We start from the raw sequence: 16,958 nt of genomic DNA on the forward strand, positions 1-16,958 counted from the left end.
CTCTCAGAGTGGCATAATGTCGCACTATCTCCGATGAACATCCTTTGAGCTAACATCATCAATATAGGAAATCTCAAGACCCATGAACAGAAGGAAAAATCATAAACGGGGTATAGGAACATCAAAGACTGAAGTACTCCTAATGCTTCTAAGAGTACAGTAATATGGAAGCTCGTTTACTCGCTTGTTGGTTCATATCATAAGATCATGCCAAAATGAAAGAAAGGATAGCCTTACATACCTTTACATCTTCTTACTCACTTAACGTTCTCCTTCCAAGTTCACAAAATCTACATTCAAGATGATTCATACTAGGGCTAAGTCTTGAACACTTCTAAGTTCAAACTAGTGCTAATAACGAACTAACAAAATTTGGGCAGCATTTCCCCTATTTCATCAACTTCCACCATATGAAAGAACAACTCCCAAACATCACTAAAAACATCCATAATATCATAATCAAGACGTTATGTTCAATTAAATCTCAAATTTAACCAAAATCCCCTTTTCAAGTTCACCCACAGCCATCTTCTTCACCTCAACATCTATGGCTTCTATACTTTAGATTTTCTCCTCAATAAGAGTTACTAAACCTTTATACCAATGAAACATAAGATTAATAGGAATATCATACCTTATTATGGAAGAACTTCACCTTCCCCAACTCCTTTCAAGATCAAGCTTATCACAACTTTGAAGAGAAGAAAGAACAATTACCTCCCATGGATTCCTTTTGGGCTTTGATGTTTGATTCTCTCTCTTGATTATATGGAGAGGTGTGGGGGTGATTGGGAACCTTCAAGAACTCTTTCTAAGCCTCTATATATGTAGGGAAATAGGTGAGGGTTGGAAATGAAATTAGGGTCGTTTGAGACTTAAAAAGGTGGCAAAATCACCCCCCGACCCTACTATGCGATGAGCATGCGGCCTTGCACACTCAGTGTGCGGCCGCACACTCCCACTTCAATTTAAAACAAAATAATGGGTTGAGAGGCCAGCCATTTTGGTGAAGTGGTGACCAGTGTACGGCTCAGTACACTCAGTGTGCGAGCACACACTGCCCCTCTTTTCCCGATTTCGTGTAATCGCGTTCTTTTTGACTCGTTTGACCTCCAATCTAACCTTCTTGGCGCTTGTTTAAAACTTAATTAACCATCCATGGGACACTATATTCCTTCCTCAAAGCAATGCTAAGCAGTGTATAACTCCAATGCCACGAAATCTTCCCAAAACATGACTCAAACTCCAATTCCTTCAACGAACTCGCTTTCACTGATTCGTTTAACTCCGAAACCTGGGGGTACATGCTTAAATTTATCAAATATCCTTCTTAACATTATAAGGGATTCATGTCCACTTTAGGCTTGTGTTAGTTTACTCACAATGTAGGCTACACGAAATTTCCAAGGTGTAACATTCCTCCCCCCTTCAGAACATTCGTCCTCGAATGTTAGACTCTTAGGGATTCTACAAATATTTTGTCTGAGTTTCCGCTGTAAATATGCCGCTACCATCCTGCCAGAACAACCCAAAATATACAACGCCTCACAGGGATACCAAAACAACATCAATAATGGACACACATGACCACGAAGTCATTAAAAGAAAGCATTACATACCTGAGGACAATGGCACCTCTGCCTGAGTCTCCTCTGGGAGTGGAAAAAAATGTGAATACCTGGATCTTATATTTCTTAGTTTCTCAATTCATCTCTTCTATCTCCATATTTTTCATAATACTATCACCGAGGCTACATCTCTGGTTCTCAATCCGCAACCTTAGGACTTTGGCGATCTGGGAGGGTAGTAGGAACTTTCTCACACAATAACTATTCTGTAGTCTGAATATCATCAATTATTACATATGTGGGGGACTTCTCATTACATTAGCAAAGCATAGGCGTGTAAAAGACTGAATGTACAGATTCCAATTCTGAAGGGAAATCTCATAGGTCCTTTGACTATCGTTCCGTGGGATCTAAGGTATCCAAGGGTCAACTTATCTCCTTTATTACTTCTCATAAATATCTTCAGGGCGAGTTTCCAGGTTTCGAACGGTCTGACACTCTCACATTCTTATAGAACTTTATACGATCCATCTGGATATTAAAATGATGACTAATACCATCTGCAATTCAATCCACACTAATCATCCAATTCTCTTTAAAGTTCTAATATCTATATACTCATGACACATCCTTGGACGTCGGAGAAGTGTTCTCTAACTGTACACTTATCTCAAGGTAGAAAATAATACTGAGGTAATCTATATTGTTCAGGTCTCGCTGAAGGTACTGCTCCTCAGGCGTTAGTTGAAAATTGGGCATCTTAACTAGTTAATACCATATGTATATATTACATGATCTCTTACAATTATGAAATCCATACTGATCATTTTCTCGTTCCTCAATGACATAACCATATGATACTTCAACCTCTCAGACTTCTCTTCACTTATTAAGGGACCACGAAGTTTTGTAACATGTTCTTCCTATCGATCCACCAAGGTCATAATACTTCCTTGTCGTATTTGAATAGGCCATCTACCCTTGTTGTACTCAACATAAAGTTGGTTCGATACCTTAGGAATCCAACATGCTGAGATACTCTATCCCTGAATCCTCTTTCGAGCTTTAGTTTAAGAGATATACCATTTCTCGAATACTATATCTTTACTCAAATTTCCAAACATATACCATACTTTGCAATTAATATTCTTCGCTTTGCTACGCTCCATCAGTTGAAGCTCTAGTGATCTTAATAAACCTCACATATACTTGTATCATCTCTATAATATATGATTCTATACTCTTCCGTTATCTTCTAGAATAGGCGTATCCATTTCAGTTCTAGATCTATCCTTATTCATCTTAATGCCATAAAGCTGTCTTACAAGAACTTATTCCTTATTATCCTCTGTACTGCTGCTACTAGTCTTTAACTCCTCATTAGGTCCATTCTACTCGCTGGAAAAACGGTTTTAGTTTTCCCACATCTTGAATATTCTATGCCTGGAATTCTCGCATCATCATAAACTTTCACTTCCATATAATCATGTACTTTTTATTCTTTTTCATCGCAGGTTGTTACTGTCAAGTATCGACTCGTTCATTATCATTGCAGCTTTCTTATATCATAACTATGCATCCTTCCCTCAACAACGACGTTACTAGATTCTAACTTCAATGCTTTGCTTTTGAAACATTCCCTGAACAATACTTTCCCAACCGTATTGCAATACTGAAACGTTGTATCCACATAATCATCTCACGGTGATTATTTCCCTTAACTTCTCGTCTTAGTCCATTATCTACCTCGAGTGTCATTTTACTCAATCATTCTTGGCCCCCTTTTTTTTCCATTACTGAACTTCCTATTACACCCTTATTTTGAAACTTCGAATAATTCTTTCCTTGAAGTGCTATCCCCCAATCTTTATTTAGTCATTCATATGACTGAGTGGTTATAGTTATCCTCAAATTGTCCTCACACTCTATCGACCTGCTAGTGAAATATACCCTTTGAGGTAGTTTCCAATTCTTTGTTATTATCTTTCTATCTTCTAACAAGGCATACTCCTAATCTCATACCTGTCGTCTCATCCTCCCCCCCCCCCCTAACGGTGTTAACTCATTACTCTATATTTGACATCCCATTTAGCTCTCCTTTTCCCCACAGGTGCTTACGCCCAATCATTTCCACGACTAATCTTACCCATAACTGCACATTTGCTAAATCTGCCCAGTCAGTTTCATACACATACTAAAGGTCACATATCCCCATAGAGGTATTAACCCTTGATGGGTCTAATTCTCTGTTGAAGAGATCTTCATAATGTTTCCTTATCATCCCTCCTGAAATCATCTTCCTTCTATTACTGGATCCCCTTTTTTTTTCCATTACCATAATGATATCTAGCAAAAAAAAATCTCAAAGATCCACACTGGTTATTAGTATTCCTCTTTTTTCTTGCTACATCAACACCCATTCTTGACAGGCCTCATTTAGACTACAAGTTCGTCTCCTCAATGAAAGGCATACCTTATATCAAATCAGCCACCTCAAACTCATCCTTTTTCCATTATACCGTTAATTCTTCTAAAATATCTCTCGCTTCATTCATTGGTTATTTATCCTTACATTACCAGCTTAATAGTAAACTTCTGGAGCGAAATGTTCTGTACCTTGGTCCTACTTTTGTCTTATACAATCCTGTGAATCAACTTCTGCCTCATATATCCTTATATCTCTGTATCACATCCTTGCCCATATACTCTGTGCGATAAGAAGGCCCTCGTCAATATCTAGCTCACTAGATAACATACATCGTTCTTTTATCTTTTCTAACTAATCATATCTTTCATTTAACACTCAGAATAATAACACTCCTTGGCAATTCTTGCATTTCGCATCCTATCCCCTTCAAATATTAAGCATCAGCATCCTCATAGCTGACACTCTTTTCTGATTTCTTCTTATCTTGCTGCCAACGATCTTATTATTCTACTTCTTCCTTTCCTTGGTTATTATTCTCTTTTTATAACAATAGTAATGGACCCATGTCACGTAGTTATCCTTAGTAAATTTCAAATCCCATGAAGCCACTATTTTCTCTTGCCCCGTAACGCTGCTAAAGATCTATCGGGCTGGTCTGTTGTAACCTATATGTTTTCACTTACAACCATAGGTCAAGCTTTGGCTGGCCAACTCGTATCCAGTCTGCATATATATGTATATATATCAAGTCTGTCTCACATCTCAATCTTATGTAAATTACATGAGGATCGGTCAACTATTCCTCAACGTATAATTCCCTTGGGGTGACTCGTCTCCTTTGGCTTCCTCATTATATAAGCATTCAACTCCTTCTCGACTTTCTAGTTTAAAGAAATATATCACTTTCTCTTTGTACCCTTATATCCTATCCTTATTTACTTATCACACTATCCCACTATTCACTCTTTCAGGCCTAGGGTCATTAAATCTATTCCACAATTGACTATCAATTTCACCTCCATTTATTTGTTACTAAACCTTATCCCTTGTAACAATCTTACTCTAAAGTTCCGTATGTACTCGATAATTTTCTTTATATCTCGAAAATTTTCAGTAGAGTTTCCTTTGTAATTATTGCAAATCCCAAACCTACACATAGCCCAGAAAATGCATCTCGTGCCTCACAGGACCAAATATAGAAGCACATATAATATGCAACACAACCACACAGGGCTAATCAATACAAAAAGAATCTGAAGTAACAATTCTCACCTCATATAGCACTTCTGAACAACATTTCACAAAACTTCAGCCAATCATCTTACACAGGGGCATATATGCTAGCAACCGCCTCTTATGCACATACTCCCTTACATCCTCGCTGAAATTACTAACAATAAATCCTGCATTTTAGTACTGATGCCAACACAACCATTTTATACTGGTCTGCAATACTCTTGACATTCAATTAAGCGAAGAGCTTCATTTTCTTATTTTATTACTCAAATCCTAAAATTTCAACGATCGAAATCCTTACCTTGGTTCTATTCTGGAACGCTGAGCTGGGACAAATCGATCCAACAGCAATTGAGAAAGTTTCCCCCTATTATTATCCTTCTACTACTACACCAGATATACTGGTTTCCATTCAAACCTTTTTCCACAGATAACAACAAGCTTGGGTTATTTGAATTTCCCACCTTACCTATTGATCCTTCCTGTACCTTCTATGAGTATGTCTCCCCCGAGAGCCCTTGAACCATCAACCTTCTTCCCTCCAGAAGCCATCTTTCAACTACAAAACAACTAGATTTAGGGTTACCAATCTCATATCCTATAACTTGGCTCTATCGCACGATCTAGAATAGGAAAAGAAGGTAACCATCCTAAATGTCCTGCAGCCTCCTGTTTATAAGTGTGGCGCGCAACACACCCATAAATAAGACTCTACTAGACACGGCTTGTAGACAACCCTAGGACAGAACTGCTCTGATACCACTTCTGTCATAACCCAAGCTAGAGGGCCGCGACGGGCACCTGACCGTGCTAGTCAAGCACCATCTAACATACAACTGTGACATCAACATAAACATAGGTGGGCTAATAGGGCCATCATATGATTCTCGATAAGCTCATAAGGAAACATGCATATATCGATTAATCTGGAAGACCCATCAATATGAATATGCTAAACGTACTGTATGAGCCGACAAAGCTATCATAATCATCTGCGTGACAACATATGAAACCTCAAATTTGGACATTGTCTGACTGTACATAATTGTCTACAAGCCTTTACTGGAAAACATAACATAACATAACGTGGTCGGGACAAGGCCCCGCCAAACCCATACATGTGTATATGCATAAGACCATGCTGACCTCTGGCCTCTCTGAAACAAATGGAGTGCATCAACCTCATCCGCTGAGCTGATATATTATTCGACTGATCACCAACCAGAATCTCCGGGCCTGCGGTATGAAACGAATCCCCCCCTCCCAGCAAAATAATGGGGGTGTCAGTAAGAATAATGTACTGAGTATGTAAGGCATATGAGTAACATATACATGAGAATCATGAAAGGAATATCAAACTTATAAGTTAGGCTGATTTTCTGAATGCATCTGTATGACTGAATATCTTAGCATATCTGTATAACACTGCTTAACTGAAAATGCCTCAGAGGGCGTATGATATGCATGCTCTATATGTAAATCATGTATATACATGTAGGTCATAGTTCTGAAGAACGTTCAGCCCGATCCACACCCTATATAATAGTGCCGAAGAACGTACGGCCCAATCCATATATAATAGTGCCAATAGTGCCGAGGTGCGTACGGCCCGATCTATATATAATAGTGCCGAGGAACGTATGGCCCAATCCATATATCATCATTAAGGTGCACCAGGTGATCAGGTGTGTCATGACCCGACTAGGGGGCCATGGCGGGTACCCGGAGCTGACTATCGAGCACCACTCATACTGCTAGTCATCATGCTTATTCTTATGCTCATAATCAGAGAAAAATCCATTTTACACTTTGAAACATATTTACCTTCATATACATAAGCCCTTTTAGCTATCAAAATAATATATATATATATATATATATACAGTGAGAGGAATCATGAGACCATACTACCCACACATACGTATCTACGAGCCTCTACTAGAGTACTAGACATATGGATTGGACAGGATCCCGTCGTGCCCAAACTATATGTACACAAGAATACTATCTCAAAATAGCACCTCCGGAATAAAGGAGGGCTCCTGTAAATCTGCTGATAGCTTCTATGGATCTGCTCTGTCTCCCTGTCTACCTGTGGGCATGAACACAGCGTCCAATGGAAACGGACGTCAGTACGAACATTGTACTGAATATGTAAGGCATGAATGAAATGAACATAATAGAGAAATCATAAGACATAAGATGAAGATATAACCTGCGTAACTTTTAAGGCTGGATACATTCCTTGCCTATATCATATATAATCATAGTACATGTATCATCTTAGCGCACATATCATCGTATCATATATATATATATATATATATATATATATATATATCATAATACCGTATCTGCTCATACACATTAAACATCATCCGTATTCGGCCACGTAGTGGCTCGACAATATCACATACATGTCTTCCGGGCTTTTCATACATTTGAATACATAGTAGTATCATACCCGACCATATAGGTTCAGTGTCTTACATACCCAGCTATAATAAAGCTTGGTGTTACGCGTACCTGGCCCTACCAAGGTTCAGTGTTGTCCGTACCTGGCCCTACCAAGGCTCAGTGTTATCTATACCTGGCCCTACCAAGGCTCAGTGTTATCCGTACCTGGCCCTACCAAGGCTCAGTGTTATACGTACCCAACTGAAGTGGTGTGCGCGCAATAGATATCATACCCAGCTATATAGGCTCGGTGTCACAACATAGCATTCATACTTTTATAACATACATATGTATCCGAGAGAAACATTTTGACACTATCGGGGTGACACAAAGTCTATAAACTCCCGATTTCTATTATTGAATCACCATCATCTTTATCGTCATCACTATTATCATCGTCATCATTATAATTATCACTATTAACATCGTCATCGTTATCATTATCACTATTATCGTCGTCATCATTATCATCATCACTATTATTGTCGTCGTCCTTGTAACTATCTGTTACCTTTATCTCATATGAAACCCCCTATGAACATAGACTCATAATTTTTTGGAACATTGGTCATAGGACATGCATTAGAGCTTATAGAGAATCTATAACAATATCGGGGTGACATAAGGTCGAGAACCCCCGATTACATTATGGAGTGATCATATTCATCATATCTTACCTTGAAGGAACTAATATTTTAAGGTGAGTGTACACCATGAACAACATCAAGGGATTGTAAATAAGATCATTAACTTCATGGACATCATATCTTGCTTTAGAATCTCTAAGCTTAACTTATCATCATTATTATCGTATTCATGATATATTTCTCATCTTTATCTCATAAGAAGCTCTTTATCAACGTTAACTCATAGTTCCTGGAATGTAAGAAAGTCATGGAAAAGTAGAGAAAATAATATCATAGGAATCATATAAGGATCATTAGCTTCGTAGGAATGTCATATCAAGAGCTTGAGGACTTCTAGACTTAGATTCATCATCAGTATTGTCATGCTCGTAACGTATCTCTTTTCTTTATCTTATATGAAGCTCTATATAATCGTAGACTCATAATTTCCGGTGTATGAAAGTCATGGAAATATAGAAGAATTCATGCCATGGATTCATGCCTTAGAAAGAAGGGACTAGCCTTACATACCTTTTCCTTTAGCTATTCTAATGATTGTTCTCCCTCAGTGCTCACGTCTTTACCTTCAAGGGAATTCGCATCAATATTAGCTACTCGATTATATGAATGTGCTTACTAATGCTAGAGAAAATTGGGCAGCAGCTCCTTTGTTTATACGACTTTCCTCACATCACATATCCACTCCCAAACATCTATAATAACATTCACAGTATCATAACCAACAATCATCGTTTACTCTACATTATCCACATTTCACAATTTTACTTCAATTCCTCCATAATCATGGTCATAGTTTACTATTACATTTACTCACATTTAATGCTTATCCCATGTCCTTAATATCATTTATAGCATAATCATAATCACAATATATCAAGAATCATTACTCAGCCCAAGCTACTACTCACTAATGTCACGACCCGACTAGGGGCCGCGACGGGTACCCGGGCCTAACCACCGAGCACCGCTCATTCTATTACTCATCATACTCATTTAACGCTCTTTTATCACATTTATAATCAAATCATAAGAAAATCATATCTCATTTGGAAACATAAATACTTTTATATACTTTGGCCTTTCGGCTATCAAAATCATATACATATATATATATGCCTAATAGCAACCTCGTGAGACCATATAACCCACACTGCGTATCTACGAGCCTCTACTAGAGTGCTAGACATGAGGATGGGACAGGACCCCATCGTGCCCAAACATACATATATATATATATATATATATATATATATATATACCAAAAGAATAATCAATGGCACCTCCGGAAAATGGAGTGCTCTTCAAATCAGCTAATAGCTCCTACGAGTTTGGATCACCTCCCTGTCTACTTGTGGGCATGAAACAGCGTCCAAAGAAAACGGACGTCAGTACGAATATTGTTCTGAGTATGAGAGGCATAAACAATAATGATACATCAATGAGATAAAGGAAGCATCAGTAAGGAGCAACTGTATATGACTGTAACTTATAGAAGAAATAGCACATGCTGACTTACTCATAATCATCATCATCTCATGTATGCAATAATGTATAAGCTGCCCGTCCATATAGGTACGGTGTGATAATGTATAAGCTGCCCATCCATATAGGTACGGTGTGATAATGTATAAGCTGCCCGTCCATATAGGTACGGTGTGATAATGTATAATCTGCCCGTCCATATAGGTACGGTGTGATAATGTATATGCTGTCCGTCCATATAGGTACGGTGTGATAATGTATAAGCCTGCATCCAGGCCTCCCGCGTCCGGGGTATAAGCTGCCCACTATAGTGGTGTGTGTCTGCCCGCCTTAGCGGTGTCTGCCCGGCCATATAGGCACGGTGTAATATCATAGCCATGTGCATATCATAGGCTTATCATACTATTATCATAATGCATGCATAATAGCTCAAGGATAGCTATACTTTATCGAGGTGACATAAGGTCGTGAACCCCCGATTCCATTATGGACATTTATAAGTATTCTGCCTCACGTTGAAGGAAATAATATATGAGGTGAGTGTAAACAATAAATGACCTCATTAACGTTATAGGAACATCATATCATGAACTCTAAAATCGCTATACTTTGACTTATCGTCATCATTATTGGACTCATAACATATCTCTTATCTCATATAGCTATTCATGAACATAGGCTCATAGTTTTTCCGGAATATAGAAGATTCATAGAGAAAAAAGGAAGTCATACCATAGGATTCATGTCATAGAAAAAAAGGTGTCACGACCCAACCCCATGGGCCACTAGTGCCCGACCTGGACACTCGTATACATACCTGTTGGATATAGTCAAACTGAACCTAAGAGCAATATGGAAACTTGCAAAAGGACTCCAAGGTTCATAACATCGTCACGTATATACATATCCAAATAAACTGTCTCCTGAGGAGTCACAACTAATCAAATCATAAAATGATACGCAAGCCGACAAGGCTGCCACTACATATCAATATCATATGCAAGCCGACAAGGCTGCCGCTACAGACGAACATCATATCATAGCACATCGTATAGACACAGCTGAACAGAACTTATACACAACCCACACATATGTCTACAGACCTCTAAGAGTACTAAAAGTGAAATATGACGGGACAGGGCCCCGTCGTACCCCTGGATAAACATATATATACATATATATCATAAGATCTGTACCAAAAGTCTAAACTCCGGAACAACGGAGTTCTCCAAGACAGCTGAGTAGGAGTCCTATGCTGAAGGGTCACCAAACCGCCTATCTGTACCTGCGGGCATGAAACGCAGCCCCCCAAAAAAATGGGGTCAGTACGGAATATGTACTGAGTATATAAAGCATAAGAACATCAAGTACAGACGAATCATGAAAACCAATCTCAATAATTGAATGCATCTGTGGCTAACATCTGAGAATATCTGCGTAACTCTATATGACAGAAACTGACTCTACGGCGTATGATAGGCATAGATTATAATATAACTGATAGTGTTGTCGAACATACAGCCCGATCCATATATAATATAGTAGTGCCGAGAAACGTACGGCCCGATCCATATATAATATAATATGTTAGTGCCGAGGAACGTACGGCCCGATCCATAAATATAATATGTTAGTGCCCGATCCATAAATATAATATATACAAATGCATGTAAAACTCGGAAAAGGATACTCTGAACCCCTCTGGTGACATAAGAAGCTAATACGAAAAGTCTTTGGGAGTTATGGACATAAAACATAGGAGGCCAATGATACAAATATCTCTACACTCTTTAAGAACAGAGTCTTTGGAACTTGCTTGCTCACTGTGTTCGTTCATATGATAAGGATCGTGCCAAAAAGAAAGAAAGGATAAATTTACATACCTTTAACGCTTATTTAAATGTCCAACGTCTACTTCTCGAGCTCGTAGGTCTAAAATTAAGATAACATAAGCCACAGTTAGATCATCCACATCACTTACTAACCAATCCAAGTACGAATGAAACTTAACGAAATTCGGGCAGCATTTCCCCTGAAAACTTAACAATCCTCGAGATTCCAATTTAGCCAAACATCAATCAAAATACCAACAACAACAACACCAACAATTTCATATCAACTAAAATTAAATCCATTCTTAAATCACTTCCAAAACAGCCCAATATACATTTGTATACCAATGCTTGTATACACTTCTTTATTTTCGTATATCTATAGTATAACAACAAACACAACAACAACAACAACTACAGCCAATCCCATGATATTCCAGCCCACAAAACAATTCATAACAATCACCAAACAGCCCCAAAATATTGTCACAAAACAGCCACGAAAATCATATAAAAACAGCCCGGTATACGCTTTGTATATGATATCTTCATACACTTTATTCTCCCAAATTCAAGAACAGCAACTTGTCAACAACATCAACAATTATTATACATCATAACTCAACTAATTCCATCCATTTAATCCAACTAAAACAGCCCCCGATCCATAAATCTCAACAAAACAACAAACGAATTTATAACGCTATTTTCTCCATTCTAATCCGTTAAAACTCTAAATAAACTTATTAATAACATAAAAGGAATCTTATACATACCTTAGCAGCAGCTCAACCACGAAAATATCCTCCCCCAGGATCAATATTTAGCTTAAAACGACGATGATAACTCGTACTACACTTTATCCTTTACGAGCCTCGGGATTCGGGGCCTTGAACTTGATCGATTCTCCACTTCCTCTCTCTAACTCTCCTCTCTCTCTCTCTCTCTCTCTCTCTCTCTCTCTCTATCAATTTTTCTAGATTTTTCTGGTGTACAAATGAGGATAAAGGCTGAAAATTTCCCTTAAATAGCATGGGAAATGGGCCTGATCCGACTTGGAATCGGGTTGGGCCCATTTCACTGCCCAGCTTGACCTTTCTGCCTTAAAATGTCCATAACTCTTTATCCCGATGTCACATACAGGCCCACGGCCTATGGTTGATTTTAGGAGTTTTCCCAAATTCCCAAATAATGATAGGGTTATGGCCTCCCGAAGTCAGATCACCCGAAAACGTAACTTAAAAACATCTTTTTGGAGGGCTTACACTTGGATTTGGCTCAAGGGTCCTTCTTGAGTTGTGTTTAACTTCACATATATTATCCATATAGCTTGTCATATGTATTTTTTTTATTTAAATCTCGACATGTGGACCCCACCTCAGCTTACAAATAATCCAACGTACAAAAATACGGGGTATAACAAAAGGACCAGCCTCACATACCTTTTTCGTTTAGCTAATCTATCGCTTGCTTGTTCTCTTTCAATGCCCACGTCTCTACCTTCAAGAGAATTCACATTAACATTAGCTAATTGACTTCTTAAACGTGCTTACTAGAGCTAAAGAAAGTTGGGCAGCATTTCCTTTGTTTATGCAACTTTTCCCATATTCTATATCAACTCCCAAACGACCATAACAACATTCACAAAATAATAGACAACAATCATCATTCGTCTACACTACCCGCATTTCACAATTTCTCTTCATTTTCTCCATAATCATGGTCATGGCTCATTATCCCATTTTCTCACATATAATACTTATTCCACATTCTAAATTTCATTCATAACGTATTTACAATCACAACATACCAATATTCATAATTCAATCCAACTACTATTTCACAATGACACTATTCACTCATTTGTAACCCATTTTTCTATATTCTTCAACAATCCAAGTGTTTCAACTTCTCAATAGTTTAAACATCATGAAAATATCATAAAACTTACCTTAGATATTGTAGGAATAATCCTTGAGTAACAATTCTCTTCTTGCACCAAAAACCCTAACTCACTTCCTTTGAAATTTCTTGGCTTAGATGACTTTAATGGGTTTCATACTCTTTATTCTTGTTGGTTTGATGAAGTTGATCAACAATTTCCTTTGAATTATTGTGGATGAAGTGTATGGAACTTTCTAGAGGTCTTGAGAGATGAAGAAAGAATGTGGGAAATGAAATAAATGAAGTGGTATCACATTTATATAACCAGAAACTATTCAGCTCGTCGGGACTTCCACGGACACTTTCACGGTCCGTGGAATATTGTATGGTCCGTGGAACAGGTCGTGGTTCACCACCAGAGGACCATCATCTCTGCTGGGTACTGGTCCGTGGAAAGTTTCACGGTCTGTGAAACATGGCCGTGGAACTCACAGCTTTTTTTTTCCGAAGTTGTTCTCATCGTTTCGTTCAGTAAAGAGGTCATAACTCTTGATCCCGATATCGTGTGAGGTCCCACTACCTATGGTTGGAAATATATTTCAATTATCTACAACTTTCATTCTTAGTGTTTTTCCAAATTCCAAACTTATGATGGCGCTTTGGCCCCTCCAAGTCAGATCATCCGAAAATGTTTCCTTAAATCGTCCTTTTGGATGGCTTATGCCCATATTTGGCTTATGGGTCCTTCTTAGGACTTGCTTAAATTTCCATGTACTACTCTTATATCTCTTCATATGTCCTTTATAAAACCCCGGCGCGTGACATATGAACCAATTCAACCTATAAGGTCTCCAAATGTCATATGTATACCATTAGTACACTCTTATCATATAATCTTTCTCCTTAATCCTCGCATAACTTGGCTCTTCCTGAGGCCCATACTAAGCTGGCTACGACCTTGGTAGCGCAAAATTTTCCAAGGTGTAACAACTAACATCACTATTCTCACATTCAAGACCCATTTTCTATATCCCTCTACAATCCAAGTGTTTCAACTTCGCAAAACCTTAAACAACATAGAAATACCATAAAAATTACCTTAGATGGTGTAGGAATAAGCCTTGGGTGGAAATACTCCTCTTGAGCCAAAACCCTAGTTCACCTCCAATGAAATTTCTTGACTTGGATGAACTTTAATGTGTTTTTTACACTTAATTTTGTTGGTTTGATGAAGTTGATCACCAATCTCTCTTGGGTTCTTGTAGATGAAGAGTGTGGAAGGTTCTAGTGAGTTCTTGAGGTGTGGAGAGAAAATGAGAATGAAATAAATGAACTTGGGGTGCTCTTTTATAAAATAAAAATCTGTCCCGACATTATTCTACGGTTCGTATAAGTGATCGTGAAATCATCCCAACCACGCTTCGCTTCTGTAATCATTATACGGCACATTATACAGTCCGTATAATTTTATGCAGTCCATATAAGTAACCGTATAATCCCATCAGTGAGGGACCTTCACTGTGATGATTCTGCGGACCATTATACGGACCGTATAACATTTACGGACCGTATAATCGGTCGTGTAACCCATCTTTTCTCTGATCTTGTTCTCGTCACTTTGTTTGATCTCCAATCCTTATGGAACCTTCTTGATACTTGTTTAACACCTTGTTAACAATCTAAGGGACATTATAACTCTTCTCCAAAACATCATTAATCCATTATTAATTCGATACTCGTAAATCTTGCCCGACACACAACATATACCTTGCTTTCTTGAACAACTTTCGTCTCCTACCTCAAATATCTTTGAAATCTCATTTAGAATCATCAAATGTCATTTCTTACTTATTAAAAACATCGTATACCTCGTGTCCTTCGTTAGTCTATTCACTGTGTATTAACGAAAAAATATTTGAGGTGTAACAAGGTGGTAATGCTTATATAACGCCTAGCCCTTTCCCCATGCCCCATATACATATAATATATGTGTATATAATGCTTTCTGGTCACCGTCAATATGCATATGTACGTGAATGCAATGCATAGAGGGAATGAATACATAGAACTCTCAGAGATGCATAATGTCGCACTATCTCCGATGAACATCCTTTGAGCTAACATCATCAATATAGGAAATCTCAAGACCCATGAATAGAAAGAACAATCATAAACAGGGTATAGGAACATCAAAGACTGAAGTACTCCTAATGCTTCTAAGAGTAGAGTAATATGGAAGCTCTTTTACTCGCTTGTTGGTTCATATCATAAGATCATGCCAAAATGAAAGAAAAGATAGCTTTACATACCATTACATATTCTTACTCACTTAAAGTTCTCCTTCCAAGTTCGCAAAATCTACATTCAAGATGATTCATACTAGGGTTAAGCCTTGAAAATACTTCTAAGTTCAAAATAGTGCTAATAACGAACTAACGAAATTTAGGCAGCATTTCCCCTATTTCATCAACTTCCACCTATGACAAAACAACTCTCAAACATCATTAACAACATTCATAATATCATAATAAAGACTTTATATTCAATTAAATCTCAAATTTGACCAAAATACCTGTCACGACCCAACCCCGTGGGCCGCGACTGGTGCCCGAGCTGGACACCCATACACACTTACTTACCAAATCGATATATCAAGGACTTATTCATATTTATCATACATTAGGCCGTACAGATACTGAAGTCAGATATCGCCTTAAGCGGTCATATATAGCAAATATCATACCGAAGCCGGCAAGGCTGGCGGAAAATACATCGCCCAAATATACACATCCATACACACACATATGGGCCGTTTCGGCCATCACAGTAAACGGGACCGCTTAAGACACCGATCACAGACAGAACCAGACAATAATGACCCATGACCCACATATATGTCTACAGCCTCTACAAACCACAATCGAAACATATGACGGGACAGGGCCCCGCCGTACCCCAAGTAGTCATATCTACAGAAACATGTACAACAAAAGATATGTACCAAAAATATGGGCTTCGGATCAAAGGAGTACTCCAAATAGCAGAATACGTATCCTACACTGGCGGGTCACCAGAACGAACGTCTGCACCTGCGGGCATGAAACGCAGCCCCCGAAGAAAGGTGGTCAGTACGAAATATGTACTGAGTATGTAAAGCATGAAATACAGTAATCCAAATCATAACTGAAGTGAGAAGTACGGAAAATGGATACAGAATTAGTATATCAAAACCGGTGCCGAAAACATAAATAATGCAAATAGAAATCATGCATAGGGCTCAGGAACGTGGTCGCCACTCCGACGCTGGCGCCACAACACATCATACTCCAGAAGGTTTCAAATCTCCGTACAATCCCGAACATATCGTATCATCATAACATATCACAACATCATGACACATCATATGCCATAACACATCATAACT

Source organism: Lycium barbarum, chromosome 11 (assembly GCF_019175385.1).
Source record: "Lycium barbarum isolate Lr01 chromosome 11, ASM1917538v2, whole genome shotgun sequence".
Lineage (NCBI taxonomy): Eukaryota > Viridiplantae > Streptophyta > Magnoliopsida > Solanales > Solanaceae > Lycium > Lycium barbarum.